This window comes from Anser brachyrhynchus, assembly GCF_964034855.1.
Source record: "Anser brachyrhynchus genome assembly, chromosome: 8".
Taxonomy (NCBI): domain Eukaryota; kingdom Metazoa; phylum Chordata; class Aves; order Anseriformes; family Anatidae; genus Anser; species Anser brachyrhynchus.
In genome coordinates this window covers 15,994,458-16,010,715 of record NC_137702.1, presented here as the reverse complement: position 1 = coordinate 16,010,715, position 16,258 = coordinate 15,994,458, and the positions used below count along the sequence as shown (strand labels likewise).

Sequence of the window (16,258 nt, the reverse complement as noted above, 5' to 3'; positions counted from 1 at the left end):
TTCTCTCCTAGTTAGGCTTGTAAAATAAAAGGGAGTGGTCTATAAACACCACTGTGGCAAAAGTCCTAATTTCTGTATAGCCAAACATGTCTCTAACATGCATCAAAGTCCTTGGGACATTTAAAGCAGAATTGTGTCTTGCTCTGAAAAGCCCAGGACTAATTAGGAGGGACAGAAAGACCTTCCAGATGTTCTGGCAAGACAGTGCCTGGCCTTTCCAGGGAACAGGAAGGAGGGCTCAGTCCTCAAGGTCTGTCTGTGGCCAGGAAGAAAGGCTGACCCCTCCTAAAGGAGATCAGCTGCTGGCTGGGTCAGAGGTTGCCACCATTTTGGTCCTATTCTTGGGGTCAAACATATCTGAGTGGAAAATAGAAGGGATTTCTCTGAAGCCCACGCAACTATACCGTTTGGCTCTATCTAGTGAACCCAGTGTACTGCTCTAAGCTGTGCTTGTGGATTACTCCTTCATTATTGCTGGGGATGAATTTTTCAACAATTGAAGTTTGTCAGTTTGGTTATGTTCATTTGTGGTTTGAAGTTTGTTTGGTTTGGCTTTGTGTATTTTGATGGGAAGAATTAATGCAATGCTCTTGAATTTCATAATTACTTAAAATACAAAGGTTATACAGAATATGTACAGATTAGCATCATAGAAGAAAGAAAAATTGTGGGGGGGAAGAGCTGAATTTATCTGGAAGTTCTCTTCTACGTTTTGTGCTCATTTTCCTTTCTCTTGTACTCTTTGTTAGAGATCTGATTTCTAGAACAGCAGAGATTTCCTTGAAATGAAAATGTTTAAAGGAATCCACTAACCATTGTCCTTGTTAGTTGGAAATGAATGCTTATTGATCAGAAATATTGATCTAGCACTTTAGATTAAAACAATACTTTTGGTAGTGCAGTCAAAAGAGTTTAAAGACTAAAGTAAAAATGTAACTTGCACTGGCTACCAAGTGATCGATCGTAACTGATACCACTGCCTTGGAACATAAGTTTACTGTGACATCTCTTATCTGCACTGAAGAGTTTGTCCTCATTGCTTTGTGCATTATGTATAAATGATTGATGTCAGCTTTAACATTTTTTAGAAACAACTTTCATAGCCTCCTGTGCTTTTGCAGTGCGGAAAGTTATTTATATTAAAAAATTTCTCAGCAAGCATGTATAATTAAGAATAAAAACAGGCTTCAGTAGCTCCAGCCTCCTTCTGCTAATACGTGTGTATAGCTTTGCCCAGAAATAAACAGCCTATGGTAAGTCTTAAGTGGATATAATAGGGCAAATTTTCTCCTCAGTTCCACCTTTATGGCCTCATTCACTTCAGCAAAGGTGGGCAGGTGTGACCAGTCGCTGAACATGCCTCATACCCCTTCTACCAGAGCAAATAGTTGCTATTGGGAAAAAAGGTCAGAAACATTATAAACAAACGCTGAAATATGATGAAGATTGGATGCAACACTTCTACTATTACTGTTACAGGAAATGCTAAAAAAAAAAAAAATCTGGATAACATAAGGAGTCTGTGAGCCTGTTGTCTGTCAGAATTTATTGGGGACTTGATGCAAAAGTAGACAAATGAGGTTGTTAAGTGACCCCTTAACTGGAGGCCATAAGAGTTTGTGCAGCCGTGTGTCATGCCTGCCTCTAAAAAGCAATGTGAAATGCTCTAAACTAAAAACTCCTTGTGCCTGGCTTTCAGAGCAGCAGTCCTGTGGCTGTTAAGAAAAAATATGTGCCTGCTGGGACTGATAATAGCTGATCATCATCACCTATCCCATTGCAATACTTCTCAGTACATTTTATTTTTTCAGCAAACAGAGAATGTATATTTTGCTTTTGCATGGGGCTAGATTACCAGAAATACTATGCCTACATAATAGTGTGGCAGTTCTTTTACTGCTACCATATATGTCTGCTAACACACGTTCAATGACAAATATCTGTATCTCTATAAAGAAAAATACAAATATTGAATGAATTAATTCACTTGCTTTTCCTTACATGTTAAATGTATCATTCAATACAACTACGTTTTGCTAAGACCAGTAATAGTGACAGAGATGCTCAGTAATTATCTTTAGACATGAAAAATGATGAGGAAAGTGTTTTCAGCACACAATGTGAACCTGAATATTGTCTTGGGAATGAGAGTGGGTTTGTATGTGTGCCCCGAGGCCCAGGGAGCCCCAGGTCAAAATTAACTTAAACATGGGACCTTGTGTTCATCTTCAGAATCCTAAACATGTTTCTTCCCTGCCTCTGGTCTTAAGCAGAAGTCATTCTCATATACCAGTCTGTTATTTCATGAACTTTGCAATGGACGAGGCCCACAGAGGGTAGAGTGGCTATTCCCAAACCACTTTGTAAACCCGAACTAAATTTAAGCTCTCTCGTGTTTCATGTCAGGGGAAGTGACTTTGGGTTTCCAAGTTGTAAACAGAAGAAAAAATTAACCCACTGGGTCTGATTCTTCACACCAGGCATTCCCTGATGAAGTTATATCATCAGAATATCGGTATAAAAGCATGGAGAAGCAGGCTCTCTGGATCTTGCAGTATTTGCAAAGAAGTAAAACCTGACTTCCTAGTAAATATCTAACTGTGATTTTCATTCTGGTTAAGAGCGATCTTTCCAAATATTCAGGCAGGACTGATGATTCATGTCTTACCCCGTGTTTTGATTTTCTTTTTAAGCCACCATTCCGGGCATTAATGTGTTAATTGTCAGGGTTGTATAAATTTTAGTAAAGCCATATTATTTTTGCATGGCAACTATTAAAAATATTTTTCCTCTTAATTTCACAAGGGATGCTGAGACTTTCGGAGTTTTTCCCTCTTGCAGAAGGGAATAATTTAGATTTTCTTCCATCCCTGTCAGAAGTTGAACAGACGAACAAAACAGATTCTTCAGAGACAATTTTACACAGAGTTACATCCATCCAATTCAATTATAAATTAAATTGACTAACGAACCATAGCTCATTATGGGAATCAATTACTCAGAACTGTCTTTGGACCAAAAATGTGGAAAATAAAAAATAATGGTCATACTTCAATATACCAGATTGTCAGTGTTTGAAAGCTCTGTTTTTCTCTAGCTTGGCGTAGACCATCGCCAAAAAGAAATGATAATCATTTGTTTTACTGCTTGTAGAGATGTTCCCGTTTTATGAAGACTAGTTAATTCTTGAGTTTGATCTCTTCGGGACCAGCACCTCGGGCCTTTTTGAGATGACAGGCCAACCCTGGAGTAATGTCATCACATGGGAATCTTTCAGATCAACTTATGCAAATGTGTTATTAAAGGAAGCCACATTTTAGCCTCTGGTGCAACCCAAACAATAGTAGTGGAAAATGCTATGAGGTAGTATTGGAGGCATTTTCTTAATAAAATCATTCTTGTGACATAGTAGTAGTTGGCACACCCCTCTGGAGTGTTCTTAGCTGAAATACACAGTAAAAGTAAATGTAATCAAGGTAGAGAAACAAACCTGTGAGTTTAAGACTGGTGTGAAATGGTGATGAAAGGTTATTTGAAGCCCCTCAATAAAGCCCTCAGTACAGAGGAACTGAGGGGTACGGCATGGCTGTGCAGTATAGCTGGTGGTAAGGTTTGGATACAGAACGCGGGCAGTGCAGAGGGCAGTGCACACAGCTGCAGCGCGTGGGTCGCCTGGGACAGCTCGGACACCCGCCTGCAGCATCAGCAGGAGAGCAGAGCTGCTCGGAAGCTTCGCCCACTCTCCTTCGGCCACAGCTTCCCGTGGAGATAAGCAAAACAAGTGAATGCTTTCAGCTGACATGTCAAAGCCCCAGTCCCTGAAATCTCTAGCAGCTAAGCATTTTCCTGATATAACTCAATATATATAATTCAGCATAATTAAAACAAAGTTTTTCACTGGAGTTGAGCTGTTGCAGGGGTATGCAAATGAGTTAATCCTAATCTGCTCGAAGTACATTTCATTGCTCGGTAGTTTCCAAACCACCTCTCCCTGGCTCCATGTCCTCTGAAACTCTCTGGCACTTTCGCCTGCCCTCCTGGTGTGCCGGCGGGACGAGGGTCTGCCCGGTTCTGGGGCTGGCTGTGCTCTCACAGAAGCAGCCTTCATGCAAGGGTGCAGGGGCAGTGCAGAGTTCCTCCCACCTTACCCTCATCTTGCTTCGGACAGAACAGCTCGAAAGGAGGCTGAGCTGGGAAGCACAACAGGCAGGTTAACAGCCTGTGCCTTCCTGCCCACCACTGCTGCTTGCAGTCCATCACGACTTTTAAAGCATATTTCTAATATGCGTCAAATTTTGAATGTTAATGAGTGGCAGAAATCTTTTGCATTAGGGACGTGCTCAGTAGAATACCAGCGCTATCAGATGGCCAAGACTTTTCCCCCTGGTAATTCCTCTTCCCCGTCACACCCGTACAGCGCTGATAGGCAGAGAGTCTTCAGCTGCGAGGTTGAAATGAGACGGGCATCGCAGCCCAGCGGCTCCTGGCAAACCCTTCCGCCGCTTTAATTTCAACCAATTAGCAGAGCCAACCTCCCTTAGCGGATGGCAGAGCCTGTTGAAAGGCACCGCGTTCAGGGGCTGGACGCGTGGGCCCACGTTGGGGGTGCCCGGCGAGGGGCTGCCCTCAGCCGCCGCTGTGGCGACGTGGTCCCGGCCCACCCGTGGTGGCCGCGGGGCTGGGCGGCCATGGCCCGCGAGGCCTCGCGGCGGCCCCGGGGATCCGGCGCTAATTAGAATTAGTTGTCCCGCCGCAGTCCGGCTCCTGACACAAATTGCATTCTGCAGCTTTTCGTTCCACTCGAGTTCACAGACAAAATAGCCCGTGCCGTGTTTGAAATGAAGCAAGGCAATATGAAAGGGTTTTATGTAATTGGTTAATATACTTTAACATTCTAACTAATATCTTCGGTGTTGGTTTCTCGAACAGAACGTGTTTGCTTTCTTCTTCTTTTGCTTAATAATTATTTATGATCGCACCATGGGTAATTTTAATACGAGCTTGTTCAGGTGTCATTAAATCATTGTCGGGCTTGACTGCATGTGTAAGGAAACAAGTGACCTTTAAAGATGATAGTTTGGAGCGGAAGCCGTGGTAATGGGGAGCTGCAGAAGTGCACACGGCGGTGGCAAGAAGAAAGAGACCTTTCACACTTATCAGGAGAATAACTTTATTGAATCATAAGACCAATAAAGAGAAATTGTTTTTAAAAAAGCAGAAAGGGCAAGTGAGGGAGGTAAAGCAAATGTGTTACAGTCTGTTGATGAAAACAGGGAGAAAGATTGACGGCAGAAGTTGGGATTTTTCCCTCGTAAGCCGGTGGAAATGAGCGATCCCGTGCTCCACAGAGGCTGGCCGGGTGGGAGCAGTGCAGCGGCCCCACAGCAGCACCGCGGGGATGGTAACGGGCCTCCCGCTGAGCACAGGGGCTGCACGGGACTGGAACTGTGACTGGCGTGGAGGGGATGACTGACCATCCTCATGGGCCTCACAAAAAGCTGCAAAACCTGCCCCAGAGAAGCGAGTGTCCTGAGCAGCCCCATAACACTAGGGTGTTGCTGGATGGTCACTCGGCTGCTCGCCACCGCTGCCCCCAGCATGGCAGGACTGATGGGTCGGGCTGTGGGCAGCCTGTGGGCTCCCAGCGCCAGAGCAGGACACGCAGGGTGGCAAATGGTATGTCTGCCATGAATGTCTGTTTCTGGAGTAACGTGGCTGCCTGGAACGAGTGCACCCTGTTCCAACTCACACCTGCAGCTTAAGAGGAAGATGGCGAGTGCGAGTTTTCTAAGTCTTGCTGGCAGCAGAGTCCTGGTGAGAGAATTTCACTTGTGCCAAAAAATAGTTATCTTGATACTGGTGGTGCAGAAATGCCGAATTGTAGAAATGCACAGAAATGCTTTTGAAATGGTGGGATGGAATAATGGAATGAGGACTACCGTCAGCCTGTTGATTATCTCAAATATTTTACTTAATATGTTTAAAAACTAAACTAAATTAAAGCTTGCAAAGGACTATCCCAAGTACCCGTGATGACCTTAACCCAAGTAAATAATCAATAACCAATGTTACATAAATATATTAAAGTAGTGCTTTTTTCAATTGCTAGCTGCTGGCTTGGTCCTGATCCAATTAACATCAATGGTAAACTGCTGCACGTAAAGAAAATAGAGTAACTAAGTAATAGGCCCTTCCCTCTGTCTCTATTCATGATATATCTCTGAAATCATCACTTTCTGCAAATGTATTCATTATTTGAATTTCATTTCCTATCTAGTATTTATTGACATTACATTCCACATCCTGTTAATGCATCTAGATTAATTTACTAAGCTGTTGCTTAGTAATGGTGGTGGTATTTTGTCAACCCCATGTATTCAAAAATCATGATTCAGAGACCATAACATTCTAAAACTAGGCTAAATCACGAGGTTTGTATTAACTACATTTTGGCTCTTTTTATCTCCTTAGTGTTTGTATACAGCATGTGTACATGCAGTATACCTAGAATACACAGTGTGTACATTCAGTCATTTTTTCAAACTTTCTTCTGTAATTAGGGCTAAAAATACCATTTTTTTAACAACAACTGAAATTTTTATCTTGTCGTGTGACTCTGGAAGCTCACCAAATATCACAGGCCACATCAGTATTTCAGTAAAATCAAGCTCCCTGGTCCCTTTGTGATTAGTCCTGTGTCACATGCTCTGGTCTTTTTATTTCTCACTCTCAAATCAAGCAAATACACCCAGTGTAAATAGCCCCACAGGTGAACAATGAAGTCATTTCCATGTGACTTTGTCTTTGAACTCCACCTCTTATAGACACATGCTGCAGAAATCCATCCCTGGGATGGCACATTAATGAACTTTTTATTTCTTTTTTGAAGATCTGCTGCACTGTAATTTTAAACCAGGAAGAGAAGCTGGCTTTTAAGCCAGAATGTCTTTCTCTGTTTACTAATCCTTGTCCCACGGATATTATTCTATTGTCAATGAGTAAAAATAGATATGGTATTTGGAATTTTATGCCACTTCAGCCTGCCACCCCTTTGTAATCTCTCATCAAGGAGATTAGACTGGGGTAGATGTCTGTGTACTGAGTAAATTACTTTTGCTACAAGCAAACTAGGAGGTTAACCAAATGCTCAGTATTGGCACCAACTGCTGACCATGTTAGTCATTACCACTTAGGAAACACAGTGTGTGTTCTACTATCACAGCAGAGGTGCCAACTCAGTTAACTCCATCGCTGCCGTTCTACAAAGGGGATGTATCAGCTCACACACTTCTGTGGTCCAGCTTTTCTCGCCTATTCTGTCATTTCAAACTATGATACCGGTACCTCTAGAGTCAGCAGTGACTCAGAAGTTTATATACAGACAAGAAAGAAAGAATTCAACTCAGGAGCAACCAGACCATGCATGTGCAACTCACAGGGGCAGCCACTGAGTGTAGTAGGGTCTCATGTGGTTCGATCACTTTCTTGCCTACTCCTTCCTTTTCCTAGTGGGAGATGAAACCCATGGAAAATACAGACCAGTCTTAATGCAAACAATTCTCCTGTTGGTGCCGCAAGTCCCTTTTTTCTGTTGAGTAAGCCTTGCCCCAGCAAGAGAACCTCGGTTTTGCTTTGACAATGCACTGCATTAAAAGCTCTGTCAGTCCTCCCCAGAGGTTGAGCTCTGCTGGGCAGAGAGGAGGAATTGCAGTGCTGAAGCAGCTGGCTCAAAAAGTATTTTAGTTAAGAATAGAAGTTGCTAAATGAAGCACAGAGCAGATGGTCTGATTCCAGCCTTAAAAGCATATGAAGAGCTCCCACTTGAATTCCTGCATTTTCAAATATTTCTGGCCACAACCACATCTCATTTCCAAGTCACCTATAGAGGTTATGGTAGAACTAAAACCAGTACTGAGTCCTGGAGCCCCACCAAGATGCCATGCTGCCACTGTGTATTCTCCACTTCCTCATGACACCATAAAGAGATAAAGGGGATGATTTTCAATGGGCAAAACACACTGCAGAATTTCATGGGTCACATTCAGTCCGTATGTCCCCCTTGGCCAACTCTGGATTAGTGACTATTATAAACCAGTCTAGGTTTCTCTTCTTTTTCACATCTCGTTACATCGTGTAGGTGACCAAAGAATCTTGCATAGGAGAGGAAAATTAGAAGGAAAAGGAGTTTTTGTATTTGGTCAGGTGTGATGCCTGTTAGCTCCAGTATAGTTAATCTTCTGTGTGTGACCTTTCTAGCTTGGTTTTCAAACAGATAGCCATTTTTTTTCTGTAAAGCTGTCTGTTGCAAAACATGCTGCTAAAAAGAGAATAAAATCATTTGTCAAAATTGTATGAATTTGTAATTCATAATCGGCAACAGCAATTTAAGGAAATAGTTTTCTGCTACTGACACTGCTGTCAAAATAAACGTGGTGAGGATAATTATAGTAATTAACAAAATAGTTAATTACACTTTGTCATAAGGTAAGGTTTAGTTTGATTTCTGATTAGGAGTAGATCAATACCAAATGTTTCACTGTACATATCTGATTATTACTGTAGGGCTAGACCAAAAGTCATATATCAGTTTTCGAAATCATGCAGAGCAATGGGAAAATATTACCTCAACAGCCAGATGCTCTGCAGTTCCCATCCCTGAATGTGAATCTTCAACCACATCTCTCTGAAGTCTCCGATCATATTCTGCCCTGCAGGACCTGGCATCCTGCTGGGTCTGGGATACTTTTGATGAGGACAAGCATGCTAAAAAGCACAAACATCCCCATTGGAAAGCAACAAAGCTGGGCAGTTCTGGCGTGTGTAATACAGGAAGAAAAGTCCCTGTATGGATGGGTGACTAAAAATGAGGCTCAGATAACCGTAAAGTGATAGGATATCTACTACACTTTTGTAAGTGGTCATGAGAGTCCAGAGTTCTTTAAGAATACCTATCCCAGAGGAATGTGTGTATGTGGTTTTCTGCTCAGGCCTCCGTAACATATGCTTAACCTAAAAATAAGGTTCCAGCACTGGGAAAGTGTCCCAGGAGAAATCTGCACATGCAAAGAAATTTGTTACCAATTTCTGTACCGTCACTCAGAAATCCAGCTCTAAATCTAGGCAATTGGTCTACTTTCCTATCTTTTGCAGGCCAAAAAGGCTAAAAGTAGAGATGAAAGGAAAATGTGGTGATTGTATTAGGTGACAAGAAGTCGATCTAATCTATTGCTTTGCAAACCACCTCCACCCTCTTCTATCAGCCTGTCCTCTTCACTCCACGGTTCCCGACGCAAAGAAGCAGTTAGTCTTTCTCCTTGATATTATCAATGATCATAAAGAACCAGATCTAGCAAATCATGTAATCTTTTGTATGAGAATCAACTCTCATAGCCTAGTAATTCTGTCTGTCCTATGTCTCGGTAGAAAATAGATTGGGGAAATACAATTTCTCAAGGGCAAAATACAGACTTCTGAAAGCACCTCAGTGACTCTGGGGTTTGAATTCCATTGAAAACTGAAGATATTTATGCTCCTAATACCCTTCCGTTTGGAACTTTAAATTTCTAAGTCATATGAGTACTTTTGAAAATGGATACTGCCATAAGCCCAATTCTACTGATGCATCACATACAGACTCTTTACCTGATTAAAAATTGGTTCCAGTAAATTGAATTTGAAATGTGTCATTTTTATGTTTGCTGACATTCTTGCGTCCATTAATGGTTGTATGTCATTGGCATTTGGGGAACTGCTAGGAAATAGCCTGTAAATCGCTCTGGGCAGCTAGGGAAGTGTTGACCCTCACTATTACTTGCTCCACCCAGCTCAGGGTGGCTGATCTAGGCCTTGTGCCGTGCTGGGTGTGTGAGTTAGCAGACAGGCTATGGCATGATGAACCTCAGGCATGCATGCTAGCTGAGGTATGCGGTACAGTACAGTAGTTGAAGGATTTGCTACAGTTTTGATGAAAAAGGAGTCATGATTTTCCTTTATTTATTCCTCTCGTCCCCTCTTTAGACATCCAGCACCCTTCATCAAAGCACAGTGCTCTCAAGAGGCCGTGGTGTAACCTACGTGGAGCAGGGTGTTCCCTCCCACCCACAGATGTGCCCTCCTGCCGCCTCCCCTGCATGGGTGCTGCAGCTCATGTGGCTGCACAGCTGAGACAGACACAGCCACCGATCCTGCTGGAAACCAACCCAGCCCAGCGAAGATTTGTCTCCAGCCAGGTCAGTTCCCCCATTGAGCCAAAGCATGGTGACACAAGCACATGGTGACCAAGCATCACTGGGGCAGGGAGGAGGGGACGTACAGCCAGGACCTTGGGGGAGTAGAGCTTATGCTGATTGTCTACTACCAGCCAAGCTGCATTCTCCTTTAGCACCTAAAGGGCTTGTAAGACATTTTCATATCTTCTCAAACTTGAAACTTGAACTTTTGGGAAAACCTACTGTCCTCAGAACAAAAGTTTTTGCTAATTTAATGCAGACTAAGCATATAGATAAAGAAACAGTATGGGTGGAAACAGATAGTGGGGATAATAAGAACAAAAATGTGTTTACATAGGCAAGATGTATATGTGCCTGGATAGTTCCGAGTCAATTAAAATGCTTTCTTTTGAAATAAGTAACAGGAGCATTGAATTCGGTGAGAAGTTCGACATTGACTTCAGTTAGAGATGGATCTGAGCAATTGATCCCATGGAACAATAGGAGTAGTCAAAGGCTTTTTTTATGCAGTTCCACAGCCATAGAGTTTGCCACATAATCCAGGAACTCCTATAAAATAGCAGGAAAAAGAGGCTTTCATTTTCATAAAGTAAAATTCAGTTTGTGATCTGCCTGATGTGCACAAATAGACTTCCAAACCAAAAAATCCTTCTGAATAAGTAAACAACGTACAAGAACAATACACCCTTGTGGAGCATTAATCCTGAAGTCTAACAACGGCAATGTGGAGCCACTCAGTGGGGACTATATTTTGTCAGCATGCTTTTAGCCTTCGTTATCAGAGATTTTCAGATGCGGATATCAGGATGGAAAGCTGAAGGGTGACAGATGCTTGCTGCCAGAGTTTGCTGGCTTACAGATCACCTCTGTTGTTCCTGACAACAGGGAGGGAAGTTGTGTCCATTCTCCACTCCAAAATTCTCAACCACTTCTGAAACTGCACTGGGTTTCTAAAATTCAGTATTTTGCCACCAAGATCTCCAAACTCCCTGGCTTGCCCGGCAGTTTCTACAGTGTAGATACGGTATGTCAAAAAAAAAAATAATAGTGTAACAAATTTCTAGCTAGGGATGGGATGTGGTTATCCTGAAGCAATGAGTCCCACAAAGCAGGAACTCTGCTCCTGTCTTTAGGCCCAGCTGGCTGCAGACCATAGGAGGCCTTAGTAACAGCACTGTGATGCTACTGCAGCTTGAAGCAGCACTCAAATGGTAAACAGAGAACAAGGAGAACTTCCTTTCCCCTTCTGTCCTCTCCCCAGATGTACGGTGTTAGGTTACTTAATTAATTTTAACAAGGGAATGACATTCCCACTCCATTTGTGCCTTGTCTTGAAAGGATGCAATGTACAAATACCAGTTTCAGCACATGATCCCCACCAAAAAGAATGTTGGGCCAGATCCTGCCAAGATCAGTAGCAAAATCCCACTGGCTTCAGAAAGAATTGGGATCCATCTTTGGAAAGAAATAGCACAGTTCTGGAGAACTCTAATTAATCCATGAGGTACTCGGTGTCTGCAAAGTTGTTCTTAGAGACTCAGAACTGGGCACCTTTGCTTGGAAGTGCTATTTATATCTTTGTATGCTTCTGCATGCAATAAAAGCCAGTGTAAAAACATATAATTAGAGCGGCTTCTAATTGGAATGGCAGGAATTAGGAGAGAAGGATAGCAGACGGAGTAAACACACTGGGACAAAAGCAAAGTGCCGTGTTGTACACGACAGAAAGGATGCTACTGCTGGAGTAAACTCTTATGCTGAAGTGGCTACTTAAAACTGATGGCCAAACAAAGGACAGTTGAGGTAGGTAAATGAAAGGAGACCTTGCAATCTACAACATACCAAAATAAAAAATCCTATGCAAACTGTACTGCCTTTCCGGGAGGGTGAGGGGGCTGATAAGTTTATTTACACTTTTAAAAAGCACTGCCAATCCCAATTTATCAGTTACTGTCTTGTGACAATTTATTCATTGTTCACCGTTAGAAGCTAGAAGTTACATAGGAAGCATGATTGGTGATAGCTTCTCTATTTCAATATGGTATAATAGAGATAACACAGTGCCCAAAAGCTCTACAGCCGCCTTTTTGTCTGCTTTGTCTCTTTTCATTACTCTATCAGAATCTTCATTTAATATAATCCAAAAAAGCAAGGTAATTGCTTCACTTATCAGTTATCATCACACTCGCATACTTATCATGTCAAAATTATTTATGTGGATGGCCAGGTTGATCTTGCTGCATTTAGAAGCTTAAAATTTGAATAACAGTTCTGCCAGTTAGGTTATCAAAATTGCAGCATAAGCAATGAATTTCTTCTTTCTGGATCTTGGAAGGAGAATAGGGAGCATCTCATTGCAGGACTAGTTTACCCGTGGCTGAACACTGCTCCAAGGAGACTTGCAGCAATTCTGCAGCCTGGCACTCGGAGTGCTGGGGACAGGCTTTATTTGCTAGATGAACAGTAAATAAAGATGGCATGATATAAATAGAGACAATAGAGAGAGGTGTAAAGGGGCATTGTCAAGGTTGTCATAGGTCCCAAATTAAAATGATAATTTACAGACTTGTGCAGTTCTTTCTTGGATTGTGTCCTCTTTTGAAACAGATGTTTCATAGCCCTTTTTCTATACCGTTTTTATTTCTTTATGATTTTGGTAGATGGTAACTCACCTGTTTGAAAGCCCCAGAGGCTGAAATAAAACAAAGCATGCAAGTTCAGAAAGTCATTTTAACAACTTTTTTTAATATAAAAGAAATTTCCTTCAGCCAAGCTCTTGGACACCTTGACAAAGGGTAATAGAGAAAAGCCTATCACAAACAGATACAAATAATATAAAAAGGAATGTGCAAACATTTTTTCCAACACAGGTGGTGAATTCATGGCATTGCTGTCCATCCATCATGTTATTTGGACAGCCAGGAACCTCTTCATGATAGCTCCTCACAAGCACATTGCAGACCAGTGAACAGTCTGACACGAATGACTTCTGTGAAAGTTCATTACTGATGGTGCACAATTTGTTATTCACCATTTGTCATTCTCATAATAATAACTATCCCAAAGGTTTTGGCTTTTCAGTGAGTGAGCAGAATCAATCCCAAGTGACTGAGGAGCCCGATCACCCTCCGGAGACTGCAAATTGGCCCATCACAAGACATTCAAATGGGCGAGGTTCTGAGCCATCCCTAACACACAAAGTAGTATCTGTGAAAATCTGTTTACATCTATATGAAAGAGAGAGGAGAAGGAATTTAACATTAGAGAAATCAGTCTCAGTTTATAAATCCCTTGCATACAGTGAAAGGCTAAGTTCAATGAGTTTTTAATTATGTTTTCTAACCTGTGTGTTCCCACACAGTCTTACGTAGCAGCAATTGTGGCAGGTCGTGCTACTAGCAATGGCCAAGCTTGGCACTGAGCATTGGTGAGGAAAGGGAGGGGCAAACACCTTTTATCTCTGCACCAATTCTTGCACCACTTTGAACTGGTCTGGATGCTGGTTTGGGTATTTGTATTCTAGACAACCTACTTGTCATATTCCTTAGCTTTTACGAAACTGGTTGGATCTATCGAGACTGTCAGTGTCCCAGCGTGTGAACAAGCTTGAGTCACAGACAGAAAAGACAAATACAGCTCTTCAGTGGCTATTGCTGTGATTTTTGGCTGGTTATGAAACAATTCTCTATCACAGCTCTGTTTGGCAATAATTACTACAGCCTTTGAGACTTAGTAAATCTTGGGTAAAAGTCACAGCAGAGAAAAGGGCAGAGTTTGAAATCCAAATAGTAATTTCTCAATAGGCTGCAATGCCAAAATTGTGTTGGCTAAACACAGATCCTGTGCCCAGCTCAGCACTCCAGATCCTTTTAGGGCTTGCTTTTCAGGACTACAATGATGTTCTGACCCAGTTATTCCGTGTTTTTGGACTTCTGTGCATTTTATTTACCATACACCTTAACAGCAGGCTTCACATTCAACACTCATCTCATGCAATGATCACTCATTCAATTAGTGGCAAACAGCAGAGAGTAATGTTTGTGATTTTTTTCCAGTCTCTGTTCCCTAGGGGTGTCTAAAATATATTTTATAAGTGTATCCAGGCAGTCATTATCCAGATCATGTTATGGGTTTTGTAACTTCACAATGTATTTGATTGAAACATCATAACTCTTTCCAGGACAAAGGCTTGTAACATTACAGATGCAGGGAACAGAGAGGTCAGCGGTTGACAGCTGGTGGTTGGAGACACACAATCACAATATTCCCCAAGTTATTACAAAAATATTTAACTGAACAATGATGGAAGAAAGTCAAAAACCTAGTAAACATTAAAAGTAAACATAATTGTTGCAAATTTAATGAAATACTCTGCTGTCTTTGATGTGATGGCTGATCTGTAAGTCTTTCAATTTCTTTGCTTTAATATCAGCATTTCCTCAGTCTAAACCTTTTTGAGACAGTAGCATTTTATCTCAATTATTGCTTTTTCTCCATCAGTCTTTAAATATAATCTCATTTGCCTTTATGGATACTGTAACCCTTCTGAACAGCTTTTAACCTTTTTAAAAATCGCCTTGACCTGAGGATGCCCAAAGTTTTTTCTTCTTCCTCCTCTGAATTTTTTTAATGCAATATCGAATAATAGAAATTGGACAGATGAGTGATTTCCTGTCCGGAGACCTGCAAACAGAGCTTAGGATGCTGGAATATAATTTTTGTTTTAATAATAAATAACAATAATAATAATAATAATAATAATAATAATAATAATAATAATAATACCTCTTTCTAGTTTTCTGATAGCAAAGAACCTTCAGCTTTGACCTCCATTTCAGTGGCAGTATTGTAGCCTCTGCCACCACAATATTAGCTTTATCTTTTCAAAGGAAAAAAAAAAGCTTTCTTTGTACAGTGGCACATTAGCTTCAAAGAGCACTTACCTCAAGAGTCCAGCTCATCCTTCTGTTAGATTTAAGAAATACTCAGCTTAAGATTGTCTGTTTCAATCATGGATAATGTAGATAACTTTGTGTCTAAATGTTACAAAGCAAGCTTTATGTCTGTTTTGTCTTTTTCCCCCACCCTTTCAGTTTTATTTTCTCACTTAGTATCTAACGAAGATGCAGACTAATGGAAGAATGATGCATGAGTGCAACTAACCCTCCTGGAAGTTGATTGTAAATGTTAAAGTTGCTATTCACTACCATTTCGTAGCTATGTGTGTCTTAGATGGCAGAGTGTGTGTGAGGGGGGGAAACCTCCAACAGTATGACACCTAGAGAGTCGGTGGTGTGCTCCTTGCATTGCGAATGTGCCTGGGAAAGCGCGGTGCTGTACTCACTGGGTATAGCCATGGTCCCTACATCCACCTGCCCCGTGTCAGCTGGCATTTCCTTTGCTTGCTTACATGTGAGAAAGGTATAAACACTCTCTAAACCAGCTGGCAGCATGCAAACCAAGCAGTAATACCCTGGAAGGCTTTTCCCCACTGAAGCTTGCCGTCTATACTGCCACTCTGTGATAAGTGTGCCAGCTCAAACGGCACAAGGGTTTTCTGGTACTTGCCTTGTTTCCCTTGAGCACCCATTCCAGAAAGCATCCTCTTGTCTTCCCTTCTACATACATAGTTTGAGCATCAACATCCTGAAAGTTGCTTTCCACAGTGATTACAATTACCTATCCCAAGCAGCGATGCTTAAAATTGAACTGTGGTTCATGAGAGCAATAGGCTCTACCTGTGAGCACCCTAATGTGTTAAACAACCATGCCAGGTAGCATTACATGTATCTAGCAGCAGCCACTTTAAAAGACCATCTGCCAAAGGAGCTTGGTTTCCTATTTTAAGTTCTCATACTTGTAGTTTTAAGGGAAAACAGTGAGTTTAAAAAGTTGATGATTAGATTCAACTACATCTCCCCAGACCCCGGCAGTAGCATTATCGCTCAAAATGGGGCATGTTTAATAGAAACTAGGGAAAGACAAGCTGCAGTGATCTTGCCCCGGATGAACACACGCAGACACGTGTG

General features: G+C 41.7%; 1 protein-coding gene across 50 annotated transcripts in view; it reads left to right on the top strand.

Moving 5' to 3' along the window:
- LOC308199202 (uncharacterized protein) overlaps window positions 1-16,258 on the top strand; it is a 506,154-nt gene that overhangs the window by 417,505 nt on the left and 72,391 nt on the right. For all 50 annotated transcript variants that reach the window (XR_013954445.1, XR_013954446.1, XR_013954466.1 and 47 more), the window contains one exon: window positions 10,018-10,229. The gene's annotated coding sequence lies outside the window, so the exon portion shown is untranslated. The remainder of the gene's footprint in view (window positions 1-10,017; window positions 10,230-16,258) is intronic.